This window comes from Nycticebus coucang, chromosome 18, assembly GCF_027406575.1.
Source record: "Nycticebus coucang isolate mNycCou1 chromosome 18, mNycCou1.pri, whole genome shotgun sequence".
In the NCBI taxonomy this organism is placed as follows: Eukaryota; Metazoa; Chordata; class Mammalia; order Primates; family Lorisidae; genus Nycticebus; species Nycticebus coucang.
The window spans coordinates 51,579,197-51,593,516 of record NC_069797.1 but is presented as its reverse complement, the minus strand read 5'-3'; positions in this window follow the sequence as shown (position 1 = coordinate 51,593,516).

Sequence of the window (14,320 nt, the reverse complement as noted above, 5' to 3'; positions counted from 1 at the left end):
TGTGATCATTTTAGCAGCTTGCCCTGGCTGCTGCCCCACGTTGCACCCTTCTAGGAACTTCTGCTTAAGGGAGACTGGTCAGAGCTCAGAGAGGACCTTTCCAGGGGATGAGATATCTGCTGGCCAGGAGAGGCGTGGGAATTGGGCTGCAGAGCGCACCCTCCAGACCCAGCCACCTCAGGAATCACAACAAACGATGTACCAGACTCTGCTCTGAGCACTTTACACATTCATTACTCCAAAAGTCCTCTGAGGTGGGTGCTGATATTGTCTCCAATTTCAGTGGAGGAAAGAGAGGCACAGGGAGGTTGAGTCAGTTGCCTGAAGTCACAAAGCTAGGAAGAGGCAGAACTGGGATTTGAACCCAGGAAGCCTGGCTCTGGAGTCTGCACGCTTATCTCCTACTCTGCAGGCTCAAGACACCCACGATGGATGCCAGTGGATGCTCTCCCACCTGATCCAAGAAGTGGCTAGTGTACAACCAGGCTCCCAACTGTGTGCATGCACGGGAAGGATTGCAGCAGGGACGTGGCTAGAAACTGACCACAGGAACCATCAGTAGCTGGAAAGATCTCAGCAGAGCTGCCTCCCTCCCATTTGGGGAGAACTATTGTGTACTGACCACAACACACGTCCCTGAATCCTCACAGCAGTGGTGGGAGGTCATCCCTATTTTACAGCTGGAGACTTAGAAGGGCCAAGGCTTTGCCTAAAGCCCCTTCCTCAAGTTCAGAGAGGATCCAGGGGCCCAACAGCCAGATCAGGCTTCTCTTCATCACCCCATGTGTTCCGTTTGCAATTCCCTATTTGCCAGACACTCTCAGCCGCGTACAACAGACTGTACGACGCTGGAAAGAATTACAGCTCTCAGGCGTGTTTCAGGCAGCGCTTTGCTCCTCCTCACTCCCAGTCCCCCAGAAGGTCTTATCCCCGTTCTGTAGTGAAAGAGCCTTGGCTGGGGACCCCCCAGCAGTGGTGAAGCTGTGACTAGACCCCATGCCTGCCTGGCCTGGCCAGAGAGCTAACACTGCCCTGTGTCTGCTACACTGCCTGCTGCCCTTGCTATCACTGGCCCAGAAACACCGCCTGCACATACCACATCCCCGCTGAGCATGCACACACTAGCAGACACGGGAAAGCCACCCTCAGGCCGCACCCGCACCACGCAGGCTGAGGGCTGTTCAGTGCTTCCTGTGTGCCAGGCTCTGCCATCAGGGCCATTGTAGGTGTTTGCTTATGAAAGGCCACATGGTCCTGTGATATGGGTTCTGTTAATATTTTTATCCTCATTTTACAGGTGAGGAAACTGAGGCTCAGAGAAGGTAGGTAATTTGCTCAAGGTCACACAGCTAGGCAGTTGCAGAGTTTGGATGGAGGCTTTACCAACATCCTGTGGACCATTCTCTGACACAGACCGGGAGTTGCTCATTCAGTCGGCAGCCATTACTGACTGTGCCTCACCCTGTGCAGGCCCCAGGCATGGATCTGCCCTGTCCCCTCCACCCTCCACCTGCCTCTGCCTGGCACACTCCACCTCCACCTAGGAGATAGGGGCTGTGCCCACTCTCACCTTCCTTCTTTTCCAGAGAGCCTCTCCCCAGCGGGCTGGGATGTGTGGCTCCTGGCTTTGGTTGCACTTGACACCTAGTGAGGGAGAAGGCTGAGGTAGAGCCTAAGTGGGGAAGGTGGAGACAGAGAGAGCAGATGAGGTGGCAGCTGGCTCAGGCTGGGGGGCCAGGAGAGGAGGGAGAGGGACAGCTCTCTCTTCTGCCTCCATTTTGGTCCCATGCTCACATCTATTCTTTTTCTCTCCCTCTCAGATCTTCTGTCCATACCTGTCTGTCTGTGTGCATCTGCCTGTCTCCTGTCTTTCCCTGTCCTTTCACTGCTATCAGTCCCTGTAGGGACAACAGATCAGGGGTGTGATCACCTACAACCAGAGTGGATGTTCACGTCTAAGCAGGGGCCCTGTGAACTCGGTCCCAGGACCCCTCATGCTGGCCTCCTCTCCACAGAGGACCACAGGTCCCTTCTCAGGCTTTTCTCCCAGGCTCTCCTTGCCCCTGAATACTAATTCCTAAGCCCAGGTGTCACCAGTCTGCACGTCTGGAACTATCTTTTTTTTTTTTTTTTTTTGAGACAGAGCCTCAAGCTGTCACCCTAGGTAGAGTGCTGTAGCATCACAGCTCACAGCAACCTCCAACTTCTGGGCTCAAGTGAGTCTCCTGCCTCCGCCTCCCAAGTAGCTGGGACTACAGGCACCTGCCACAACACCCGGCTATTTTTTGGTTGGCTATTTTTTGGTTGCAGCCATCATTGTTGTTTGGTGGGCCCAGGCTGGATTCAAACCCACCAGCTCGGGTGTATGTGGCTGGTGCTTTAGCCACTTGAGCCACAGGCGCTGAGCCATCTGGGACTATCTTGCCTCTCTTTAGACCGGGGGGAGAAGCATTGTCCCTTCCATCACATGGGGGTTCCTTTAAGGTAGGGGCTGTGCTCCTCACTCAGACTGAGAGCTCCCTGAAGGCGGGGACTGTGTTCCCCACACTAGAGTGGGTTCCTTGAGGGTTTTGCCATCAGACTAAGGGCAGCCTCCTCCTTCCCATAGATTCTCCTGGTCTCCAGGGTGGGCTCTGCCTGAGGAAGTATTTAGCAGGAGAATGATGCACTCCCACTCTCTATCCCTCCCTCTAGACCTCCTCACTCATCAGTGTTTTCACGTCCTCCCCACGCCAATGGCCCAGCTTCCCTGACTCCCTCTTCAGTCCTGTCCCCTTCCTTCCCAAATGGGTCCTTACTTCTCCAAGGCAGCTGGAGATAAGGAAAGATAAAAATATGAATATCAATATTCCACAAGGCCTGAAGGCAGGGATACTGCTCGACCCCCATGTCCCCCATCTCCCATCCTACCCAAGGTTCAAGCTTGGCCTCCACCAGCAAGACTTTTGGGCCAGCACCCCCCACTGGCCTTTCTGGACATATTTAGAGCTCATCTGTCTGATGGTTTCTCAATGCTGCTTTTAAAAAAATAACCTTTTTATTTTGGCTAAATCTTAGATTTATAGAACAGTGAACATAGAAAATTCCCCAACACCCCTTAATCCAGTTCGCCTAATGTTAACATCCTACATCATAATGGAATATTCACCAAAGCCAAGAAGCCAACCTTGGCACATTACTATTAACTAAACTCCAGACTTTATTTGCATTTCACTGGTGTTTCTACTATGGCCCCTTTTCTATTCCAGAATTCTACCCAGGATATCACATTGCGTTTGGTGTTCATGTCTCCTATGGTTTTTGATGGTTTCTCGGTCTTTCCTTGTTTTCCATGACTTTGACAGTGTTGAGGAGCACTGCTCAGGTATTCTGTAAAATGTCTTAATGTGATTTCATAGCAATAAAAGCCTGTCCTCAAATGAAACCTAAGGAGTGTCCTAGTGTATGAACAGATGAAAACGGAGTTGCCCTAGTCACAGCACTGAAGGGAGATGGTGCTACATGAGCCAAGTCACCTGAACATGAATCTCCATGGGACCCCCTGAGAACGATAGGAAACCTCTAGGGTGACATGAAATCCAGTTCGAAAATCCTTAATTTAGGCCAACCTCTGTTCAGTTCATAGCACCTGGTTTTGTGCTATAAAACCCCAGATAGGTAGTTACAAACTAAGGCTCACGTGCTTCTGGTGATAGGGCCATTGCTGCTTTTCAAGGAAGCTCCAATGGCTGGAAAGGTCTTTTAAATCTGACTTTCCCAGGCCTCTGCAGTAGGCACACCTGTGGTGCACTGCCCAGGTACCTCTGGCAGGACTGATGGGAGTGCTGAAGGCTGTTGTATTGCTTTCAGCCAAAGGGTGTCACTTGGCCCAAGGTCATGCTCTTTCTTCAGAGGCAGTCATCCTCTACAACTCCTATGAAGATACAAAAGCCCTGATTCCTTGTTTCAAGAGGCAAAAACTCCAAAAGGTTATCTCAGCTCCAGAGATAACCTTGCAGGACTGGTTGAGGTCTTTGTTGTGAATGCATTGCATCTAAATATCTGCCTCTACCCAGTCCTACTTCATTTGCTCACCAGTAAATTCCTGCACATGAATACAAAATTAGGATGCCATGTTGTATTTGTATGAATATAATTAACAATGCTATAACTTGTCACAAAGTGTCCCTTAAAAGAATAACTTTAACACAGAGATGTTGCTGATGCATGAAAAGAAATGAAAGCATCTGGATCTGTTAATACTTTTTTTGAGTCTGTACAATAAACTCTTCATGTTTTCCTGTCATGGAAGGTTCACCACCTGTGTATACACTCACTACATTTATCAAATTCAGTCCAATCTCACAACATTTTTCTTGCAAGTTGTTCAAGATATCTATTCCCCATGTTCTTCTCACAAGAGTGCTCAAAGTGAGTAACTCATCTTGGCAAAGAAAATCTTTTTTTTTAAATTTGAGACAGAGTCTCACTATGTTGCCCTCCGTAGAGCGCTGTGGCATCACAGTTAACAGCAACTTCGAATCCTCGGGCTTAAGTGATTCTCTTGCCTCAGCCTCCCAGTAGCTGAGACTTCAGACGCCCACCACAATGCCTGTATATTTTGTTGTTGTTGCTGTTGTTGCAGTTGTCATTGCTGTTGATCAGGCCTGGGGCTGGGTTTGAACCTGCCAGCCTCAGTGCATGTGGCTGGCACTGTAGCCATTGTGCTATGGGCACCAAGCCCGAAAATCTTCTATTATGACTTCAATGAAGTATAAAACTTACACCAAGTCAGTAGAATTCATCCAAAGCTATTGAATAGTAATACATATTTTCCTTTTTAAGTATTGCATGCAGTTGTTCTGTTAAGTTCAAAGCTAATTCATGCTGCCAATCAGTTATAATTCTTCTTGAAAGAGGCAGTTGTTGGTACGTTGAGATGTTAACAGGGTCTAAGCATCCTACAAGTTGAACAATACATTCTTTCATACTTTCTTTCTTTTTTTTTTTTAGACAGAGTCTCACTATGCCCTTGGTAGAATGCCATGATGTCACAGCTCACAGCAATCTCCAACTACTGGGCTTAGGCGATTCTCTTGCCTCAGTCTCCTGAGTAGCTTTGCTCACCACAAACCCCAGCTATTTTTTGGTTACAGTTTGGCCAGGGCCAGGTTAGGACCCACCACCCTTGGTATATGGGGCCAGCGCCCTACGCACTAAGCCACAGGCACGGCTCTCTCTTTCACAATTTCTGCATCACTGAATGGCTTACCTTTTTTTCTGAGTATATAAGCTACTTTATAACTTGCTTCAGTGGCATTATTTTCAGGTCTTATTGCTGCTTGAAAGAATTGTCTTTGTTTTTGCTTTCATCTTTTAATTTCTGCAATACAACCTTTCATGCCTCTGCCTCTAATTTAAAGTATTTGTAGTCCTTATGAATATTACACTGCTGATGAGCATTGAATTTCTCTAATGTTGGTATTTAAGTATCATAAAGCAAGAAAATCATCTTATCTTTAGCAGAAACAATCTAACACTGCAATTCCCAATCTTCATTTAAACACAGTGCACCATTATCAAAAGCTGATAGCAGACTGGTATACTTGACCCCTATAAACTCTCACCAACCAGTCTCACGGGGTAGTGGCACCAGTCAGGTAGGGAAAGTTAGAGTGAAATCATTAGCTTAGCAGCCGTCAATTTAGCTTTTCTGGCTTTCTTTTTTTTTTTTTTAGAGACAGAGTCTCACTTTCTCACCCTCGGTAGAGTGCTGTGTCGTCACACAGCTCACAGCAACCTCCAGCTCCTGGGCTTAGGCGATTCTCTTGTCTCAGCCTCCCAAGTAGCTGGGACTACAGGCACCTGCCACAATGCCCAGCTATTTTTTTGGTTGCAGTTTGGCCGGGGCCGGATTTGAACCCAGCACCCTCGGCATATGGGGTGGGCACCCTAGTCACTGAGCCACAGGCGCCACTGCTTTTCTGGCTTTCTAATGTTCTGATTGTGCTGGTCAATCTGGGAGGATTGTTTCACTAAAAATTATTTTATTTTTCAGCATTTTAGAGATGCTCATCTTCAAAATAAAATGAAAATATAAAATATAAATAAAAATGTATTAATGAAAATAAAAAGATTTGTTCTGTAATTTTTAGATTCAGCCAAAAGACCACATTTAAGGACCTAGAGGGCCACATGTGGCTGCATGTTCCCCATCCCATCCTAGAAGATGACAGTGCACCATAACAAACGCGACCAAGTACTAACCCCGGATGCAGCTGCTGGGCCAGGTGAGGTATCTTCACTAAAGCAGATTAAGTCTCAAGGGCATAGCATTTGGTCATTTATCTGAAAATGCATTATTTTCATCCCCTCCAGGAAGGAAAAGCACAAACAATTTGCATATACTTGGGATGGAGAGCAGTATACATTGAAGGTCTTGTCTTAATGTATATTAACTCTCCCACCCTCTGTCCTATAGAGTCTGAAGGGACCTGGATCATTTGGGTGTTCTGTACAGTAATGCACTGATCCATTTTTTTTTTTTTTTTTTGAGACAGGGTCTCTCTATGTCACTCTTGGTAGAGTGCCGTGGTGTCACAGCTCATAGCAACCTCCAACTCTTGGGCTTAAGCAATTCTCTTGCCTCAGCCTCCCAAGTAGCTGGGACTACAGGCACCCGCCACAACGCCCAGGTATTTTTGTTGTTGTTGTTGTCACTGTTGTTCAGTAGGCCTGGGCCAGGTTCAAACCCCCCAGGCTGGGAGTATGTGGCCGGCACCCTACTCACTGAGCTATGGGCGCTGAGCCCATTGATCCATTTTTAATGACATCTTGTTAATTGGATCTGAAAAGCCTTGGTAAGATGCATGCATTCCAGGGGCTGGAAAGGGACAATCCTACAAAGATTACAGTAATGATTGTTCACTGATGTGCCATGAGAGGATCTTAGGTATGCTTCAAAAAATTAAAAAAAAAAAAACACTAATTAAATTATTTTCAAAAGAAGTTCCAAGCACAGTAAGTATATTCTTTCTTTTACTCTTTTTTTCTTTTTTTTTTGATCAACATCATTTAAGTGTGCCACAGAAGTTTAACTATATGTTCAAGTGTGCTGTGAGATAAAAAAGGTTGAAAAACACTGATCTAGAGGCTAAAAGCATCAGTCAGATCTTAAGGGGTTTGGTAGCTTAGATGCCCCCTCTAAAGAAAAGGTGCAATTATTATACCACAATAAGAAAGCAAATCAGGTAGGCCTCTTTGAATTTTGGAGAAAACACTTCCTACTCTCAGGAATATGTTTATGGGTGACATAAAAGGTTGCCAAATTTGAGTGAGACCCAGAGCAGGAAAGAGCACTGCAATAGTTCCAGGTATGGTACGAGTGGCTCTGTCCCTTGAATCCTAAGACCCACAGATCATATGGTATTGGAGGTATCTATAGCATTAAAAAATACTTTGACACCCCAATAGAATACACAATGAAGGCCTCTAAGGTTTTGGAGAAAGGTTGTCAGCACTGGAGGGTTATCCACTATTTAAAAGCAGCTTCTTGCTTTGGGACTCTAGTAGAACAAGAATGTCTAACCAGGTGACATCAGGTGACTGTGTGACCAGAGCTGGGTCCTGACAGATGCTCCGTATTTCCATGAGTCTCCTCCAAACTGAGCTGCCCAGGTCTGGTCATTTACCTTGTGGATTGCTCTTGAATGTCTCCTTATGTGCCTATAAATGTTCTTCCCACTTAACATGTCACTAGACCAAGAAAAAAGAGCTTCCAGCTCTAGGCAGCCAGAGACCAGGGTAACAGGACACATCTCCCTCATGCATTTCATGATTCAGACAACAGATTTAATGGCTATAGAATTTTCCTAAAGTGTGGACCGTCAAGGTATAAAAATGGTCTACAGGTGTTGGAAGTTTCCAAAGAAAAAAAGGAAAAATTGCTCTACTCACAAATTTGAAATGTATAATTGCTTAAGATTCTCACCACAGGCTCAGCACCCATAGCACAGTGGTTATGGCGTCAGCCACATACACCAAGGTTGGGGGGTTGGAACCCGGCCCAGGACAGCTAAAAACAATAGCAACTGCAACAACAACAAAAATAGCCAGGTGTTGTGGCGGGCACCTATAGTCCCAGCTACTTGGGAGGCTGAGGCAAAAGAATCGCTTAAGCCCAAGAGTTTGAGGTTGCTGTGAGCTGTGACACCACAGCACTCTACCAAGGGCAGCATAGTGAGACTCTGTCTCAGAAAAAAAAAAAAAAAGATTCTCACCACAATTCCATTTTGTTCTTAACAGCTGTCACATTCTTCAACGTTATGCATGTGTGCTAATTTGAATTTGGTTGATCTGTCTTGGCAGTTTGTCTCAAGCAATATATTTTCATGTCATTTATGGGTTTTTGGTTATGACTTTTGTGATGTGTAATATCCTCAACCTAAATAATAAGCCAGTACTTCAAAAGTGGCTAATTAAATCTTAAGTGGAGTGCTGAAAATAATAACCACATACTACAATGGAGAATAATAGAGTTTTAAAAGTCCATATGTAGCTAACAAGAATCTAGTTCCAAAAAATGTAAATCTCTAAGAACTGGGACGTGTCTGATGATTTCACACGAGTAGCTGAAAAAGAGAATTGTAACAAGTGACCACGATGTTGAATATCTGTAACTAGACTTCATTGGACTGGTGATCCATTCCATGTTAATCCCCAGTGTGTTGTATGTTATGAAACTTTGTCAAATAGTGGCATAAAGCCATCGAGCTTTTCAAATCATTTTCAAACAAAGCTCAGTGACCTTTCTGGTAAACTATCATAGTCTTTTTTTCCAGAACTAGAGCAAAATAAGCTCTCCAGGACAAATTGATGGATTCCCCTGTCCCACCCCCCACAACTAAAGGCAGGAAGAAAAACAAAAGTACAGAGGCCGTATTTAAGATTGCACTCCTCTAATAAAACACAGATACCAAGTAGCGCTGAGAAGCTTGTAACACAGCTGTGTTATTAATGACACACATTCTTCTCAGAGAGAATAAAAAACTAACTTTTAGCAAATTTCCTTTATCAAATAACACTGTTGGATGTCACATATTATCAATTGTATATATTATGGAAAAATCCAGAGGGCCCCAAAAAATGCATACACCTTTTAAGAAAGGAAAAGACTATTAAAAGTGTAATAGTAAATATATACTGATACCAAAAGATGAATAGGAGTCAAGTCAAGCACGTCTTGTAATTACCAAAATCAAACGTGACTTGAGTAAAAGCACATTGCCTTTGTTTGGGTTTTTTGTTTTGTTTTTGTAGAGTATCACTCTGTTGCTTCAGGCTGGAGTGTCATGGCATTGTTCTAGCTCACACAGCAACCTCGAACTTCTGAGTTGAACCAATCCTCCTGCCTCAGCCTCCCCTCAGCCTCCTACAAGCACCTGCCACAAAGGCTGGCTAATTTTTCTATTTTTAGTCAAGGAGCAATCTTGCTCTTGGTCAGGCTGGACTTGAATTCCTAAACTCAGGTGATCATCCCTGAACTGGCCTTGCAGAGTGCAGGGATTACGGACATGAGCCACTGCACCCAGCCTCACCTCTTTTAGAAAATTCATGAGGGCCCATCTGTGTGAAACTGGTTAAAAATCAGTGATGTGCTGAGTCCAAATGTACTTAGCGTACCTGTAGTTCATACAAGAGACAAAAGTGTTTGATAACTCTTAATCACTAAGAACACATGATTCAGGAAAAGGGATTCTCTGCTTAGTAACTTTTTTTGTGACTGATGATAAGAATTGAAAACATGGACTGGCAATCACTGCTAGGGAATGCCAGCTACTTTTGCAGTCCAGAAGGGCACCCCCTTCAGGGATTAAGCAATCCATATCTGTTTCCTGGTATTTCTTCAGCATTTTGACATGAGCTATTGTTCCCCACTATCCCTTCCCCCCTTCTCTCTTACAGTAACAATATCCCCAATTTTTAGCAAGACACATGGCCACCTAGAATAAAAACTACATTTCCCATCATTCCTTTCTCATGTGGTCATGTGATCATGTTATGGCCAATGGGATTTGATCAGGAGTATGACTTTCAGGCATAAGAGGGGGACACTCCATGCCTTTCCAAATTTCTCCATCTACTGCTTGGAACCTCCCATAATGGTGATCTGCCTTGGAGCATGCAGAGGAGGGCAAGACCTAAGGGTAGCAGAAAAATAAGAGAAAGAGGCTAGCCCCTGGACAGACTAATGGAGAGCCACTTTTCCAGCCCTGGATGGCCTGTCTTTGGACTATTAGATGAGAGAGAAATAAACTGTCTTTTTAAAGATACTGTTATTTTGGATTCCTGTAACGAATGGCTAAGCCTAAATCCTACCTAACACTGAAGCAAATGGTGAAAGCTGTGACTGTAAGCCAATCTCATCTATTGAGGATACTTCCTTTCAGTATGCTGCGCAGAGACACAGGCAAGAAGCCCAAGATTGTACCTCTCCACCCTGAGATATTCTAGCTATGGAGGGAAAAGTTTCCCACAGGAAGTTTTGAAAACAGAGCTGAGATAAAGTCACTTTTTTATGTCATCGATAAGGCTACTCAGGACCATGTCTCAGATCTTGAATGGCCTGCTGAGAAGGCAATATAGTCAACATTTGTATTGCCCAGCCATCACCAAACAATTGCAATGTTTACTGCTGAGTACCGAGTTAGCACATTTTTTTAAAACCAAAAGGCAGTAGGACTGCTCCACTGTGAGAGTGTGATTCTTTTTCAACACTTGGTGATTTTGTTCTGAGCAGGAGAAAGGAATCAATGACATATGATTAAGACTATTTAAAAACCACATCCAAACATTACATCAGAACTTAAAGAATTCTTTCCGGAGTCAAATTCAACCAAAGAAAAGATTATGGCTCCATTTGCACCTCTCTCCCTCTGTCTCTCTCTCCCTCTGAAACACTCAGTCTTCTCGCATTTAGGAGCTTTGTACCTATTAACTTAGTGTCCAAGAGAAAGGGAAGTCAACTACAGGAAGAAACAGCTCTGTGATTTTTGGATTCTTGTTTGGTCTGAATCCAGAATTGTCTGACAGAGCCACCAAACATTTGCTGCCATTTCTAATGACCTATAATTGTGGTTTGGGATTTTTCTAAGTTTGTACAAATAAGGCGTAAGAAAAGAAACTGACAGGATGTGAAAACTCCTTATGGCTTTTTATTGTTACCCCGGGCACAGATATACCAGTGAAAATGTTCAGAACGTATCATCTCCTTCAGTGATATGTGACAATTATCTTTCATGTTACTTCTTATAAAGTTGCACTTTTTTTTTATTACTTTAGAAATACAATGTTTTGGGTGTTGTCTGTGGCTCAGTGAGTAGGGCGTCGGCCCCATATACCGAGGGTGGTGGGTTCAAACCCAGCCCCGGCTGAACTGCAACCAAAAAATAGGCGGGCATTGTGGCGGGCGCCTGTAGTCCCAGCTGCTCAGGAGGCTGAGGCGAGAGAATCGCGGAAGCCCAAGATCTGGAGGTTGCTGTGAGTCCTGTGACATCATGGCACTCTACCGAGGGCGGTAAAGTGAGACTCTGTCTCTACAAAAAAAAAAAAAAGAAAAGAAAGAAAGAAATACAATTGTTCTTTTTAAATGTGCTTAAACTCAGCAGTTGGTGGGTGAGCTCATTCCCATTGCCAGTTGCTTATGTTGAACGTAAGAAGCACTTGCCTACCTCCCAGGCTGCATTCCACAGTAGATAAAGAAATTCTCACAGGGAATCCAGCGAGGCCCCTAAGATCCCATAGTCCTGCTTGTCCAGAGAGCCCCCCACGAGCCAGCTCCCTGCCCTCATAGCCTCTCCTGGTAGCTCACCAGCTCTTGCTCACATGAAGTCCAGTGAGGGAGGTCCCAGAGTCCTCATTTTACAGATGAGGACCCAGAAGCCTTAAGGAGAAGCTACCCAGCTTGGTGGCTCATGCCTGTAATCCTAGCACTTTGAGAGGTCGAGGAGGAAGAATTACTTGAGGCCAGGAGTTGGAAACCAGACTGAACCAGAGTGGTTTTGTAGAGAAAAACAGAAAAATTAGCTCGGAGTAGTGACATGTGCTTGTAGACCCAGCTACTTGAGAGGCTAAGGCAGGAGGATCACTTGAACCCAGGAGTTTGAGGTTGCAGTGAGCTAGTGAGCTATGATGATGCCACTGCACTCTAGCCTAGGTAAGAAGGTGACAGACACTTTGTCTCAAGAAAAAAAAAAAAGCTACCCACCTTGTAGGGAGGGGCTAGGAAAGGAACCCATGCCCCTCACCCCCAAGGCTCTTTCTCTCATTCTTAGATGTCTGCAAAACAACCTAAACTACAGAACAGCAATGGCCTTTGTTTACTCAGGACTTTAGTAGTGGGTTCTGGGTTTATATTGTCTCAATTGTCACAGCGATCCTTTGAGATAGACACATCATCATGTACTCTACAGTTGAGGAAACTGAGGTTCATTGCTGGTGAGTGTCAACATCTGCTTCAAACTGAAGTCTGACAGACTTCAGGAGGGCTTTTAATTTCCCCGCACAAAAGGCCACTGGAGGGGCTTGGACTTCACCCCGGAGCGCAGTCTCCTTCCTCCTGCCAGCCTCTCTTCTCTCCCTGTTCTCCCCTCGCTGGGGTCCAGCTCTTTCGCCAAAAGGCAGCAGTCAGGCTGGTCTTCATCCTTCTTCTGGCTCTAGCCCCTGCTGCTCCGCGGTCCCCTCACCCTGAGGAGGACCCGACGAGACGGCAGCTGGGTCCTAACCGGTGCTCTCTGCCACCAGGTCCCCACCCCCACCCGCCGCCAGCCGCCCACTGGCCTCGCCGGCCACGCACTCCCTTCCAGGGCCTCCAACGCCCTGGGGTGTCCCAGCCAGAGCGGTCCCTGCCCTCCTCCACTTGGAAAACAGCCTACTGTCCCACCCCCACTCTTTCTTGGGCATCTCTGGCTACTGTCCCCCTTCAGTCTCACCTTGGATCCTGCCTCTGCAGGAAGCCGCCCTTGACCGCCCCATCAGGGTCGCGCGGCTCCGCACTGCCCCTCTGGGCGCCCTCACTGTGATGGGCCCAGCAGACTCACTGCACCTAGCAAGGTGTGTGACGGGCACTGATGCTCAGCGCAATCTTGTGGGAGCACGACGGAGTTCTGAGAGCTTGGGCTCTGGGCTGTGGGCTCAGACACCAGTTCAAATCCCAGCCTGTCCTTTTCCCAGCAATGTGATTGACGATGGCCGGGCGAATTACTTTTCTTCTTTGTATGTCAGTTTCCTCATGTCTTAAATTGTATAATAAATCCTTCCCTCCCTCCCTTCCTTCCTTCTTTCTTTCTTTCTTTTTTCTTTTTTTTTGAGACAAAGTTCTCACTATGTTGCCCTAGGCTAGAATGCCCTGGCACAGCTCACAGCAACCTCAAATTCCTAGGTTCAGGTGATTCTCTTGCCTCAGCCTCCCAAGTAGCTGGGATTACAGGCGCCCGCTATAACACCTGGCTAGTTCTATTGTTTTTAGGGGGTTTTTTCTTTGTTTAGTAGGGCTGCGGTCTTACTCCTGCTCAGGCTGATCTAGAACTCCTGATCTCTAGCAATCCACCCACCTGGGCCTCCCAGAATGCTAGGATTATAGGCCTGAGCCAGCGTGCCCAGCCTTATAATAAATGTTTATCACAAGTCTGTTAAGAACCAAACCACTGTTAAAACAGTGCCTGGGGGGTGGCGCCTGTGGCTCAAAGGAGTAGGGTTCTGGCCCTATATACCAGAGGTGGTGGGTTCAAACCCAGCCCTGGCCAAAAAAAAAAAAACAGTGCCTGTGGAAGTAAGCAAGTAGTACTATTAGATAATATATAATGATTATTCACCTTCTTTGTGTTGTTAGTTTACAGTTTCCTATTCACACCTCTTCTGCTAAACAAGGGGCTCCCCCGACCAGGATTAAATGTAACAATTGAGGAAGGATTAGGGGGACCAGCTTAATCCTTCCTCAATTATTGCATCCCAGGGTCCAGCCCAATGCATGTTGTGGAGTGCCCTTGTGTCCTACCCCAGAAATTGAGTATGCTACTGTGGGGCTCCCTACCCCACCCCAGCAGCATCTGAGCCCCTGACAGTGTTCTCAGCCCTCTTTTCTTTCCTGAGGGACTCACATGCCTGCGAAAGTCTGGCCCTCTCCCTACTCACTCAAGGGCAAGTCACTCAATCCAAGGGGAGGATCCTGTCTTCCACCACCTCTCCCATGCTAGGGAAGCTATGCCATTCTCCAGCCCCGTCCCAGAAATTCAAAAACTCATGGAGTTCTAGAAAGAGCTCTGGACGTGGAGAGAGGAGCCTT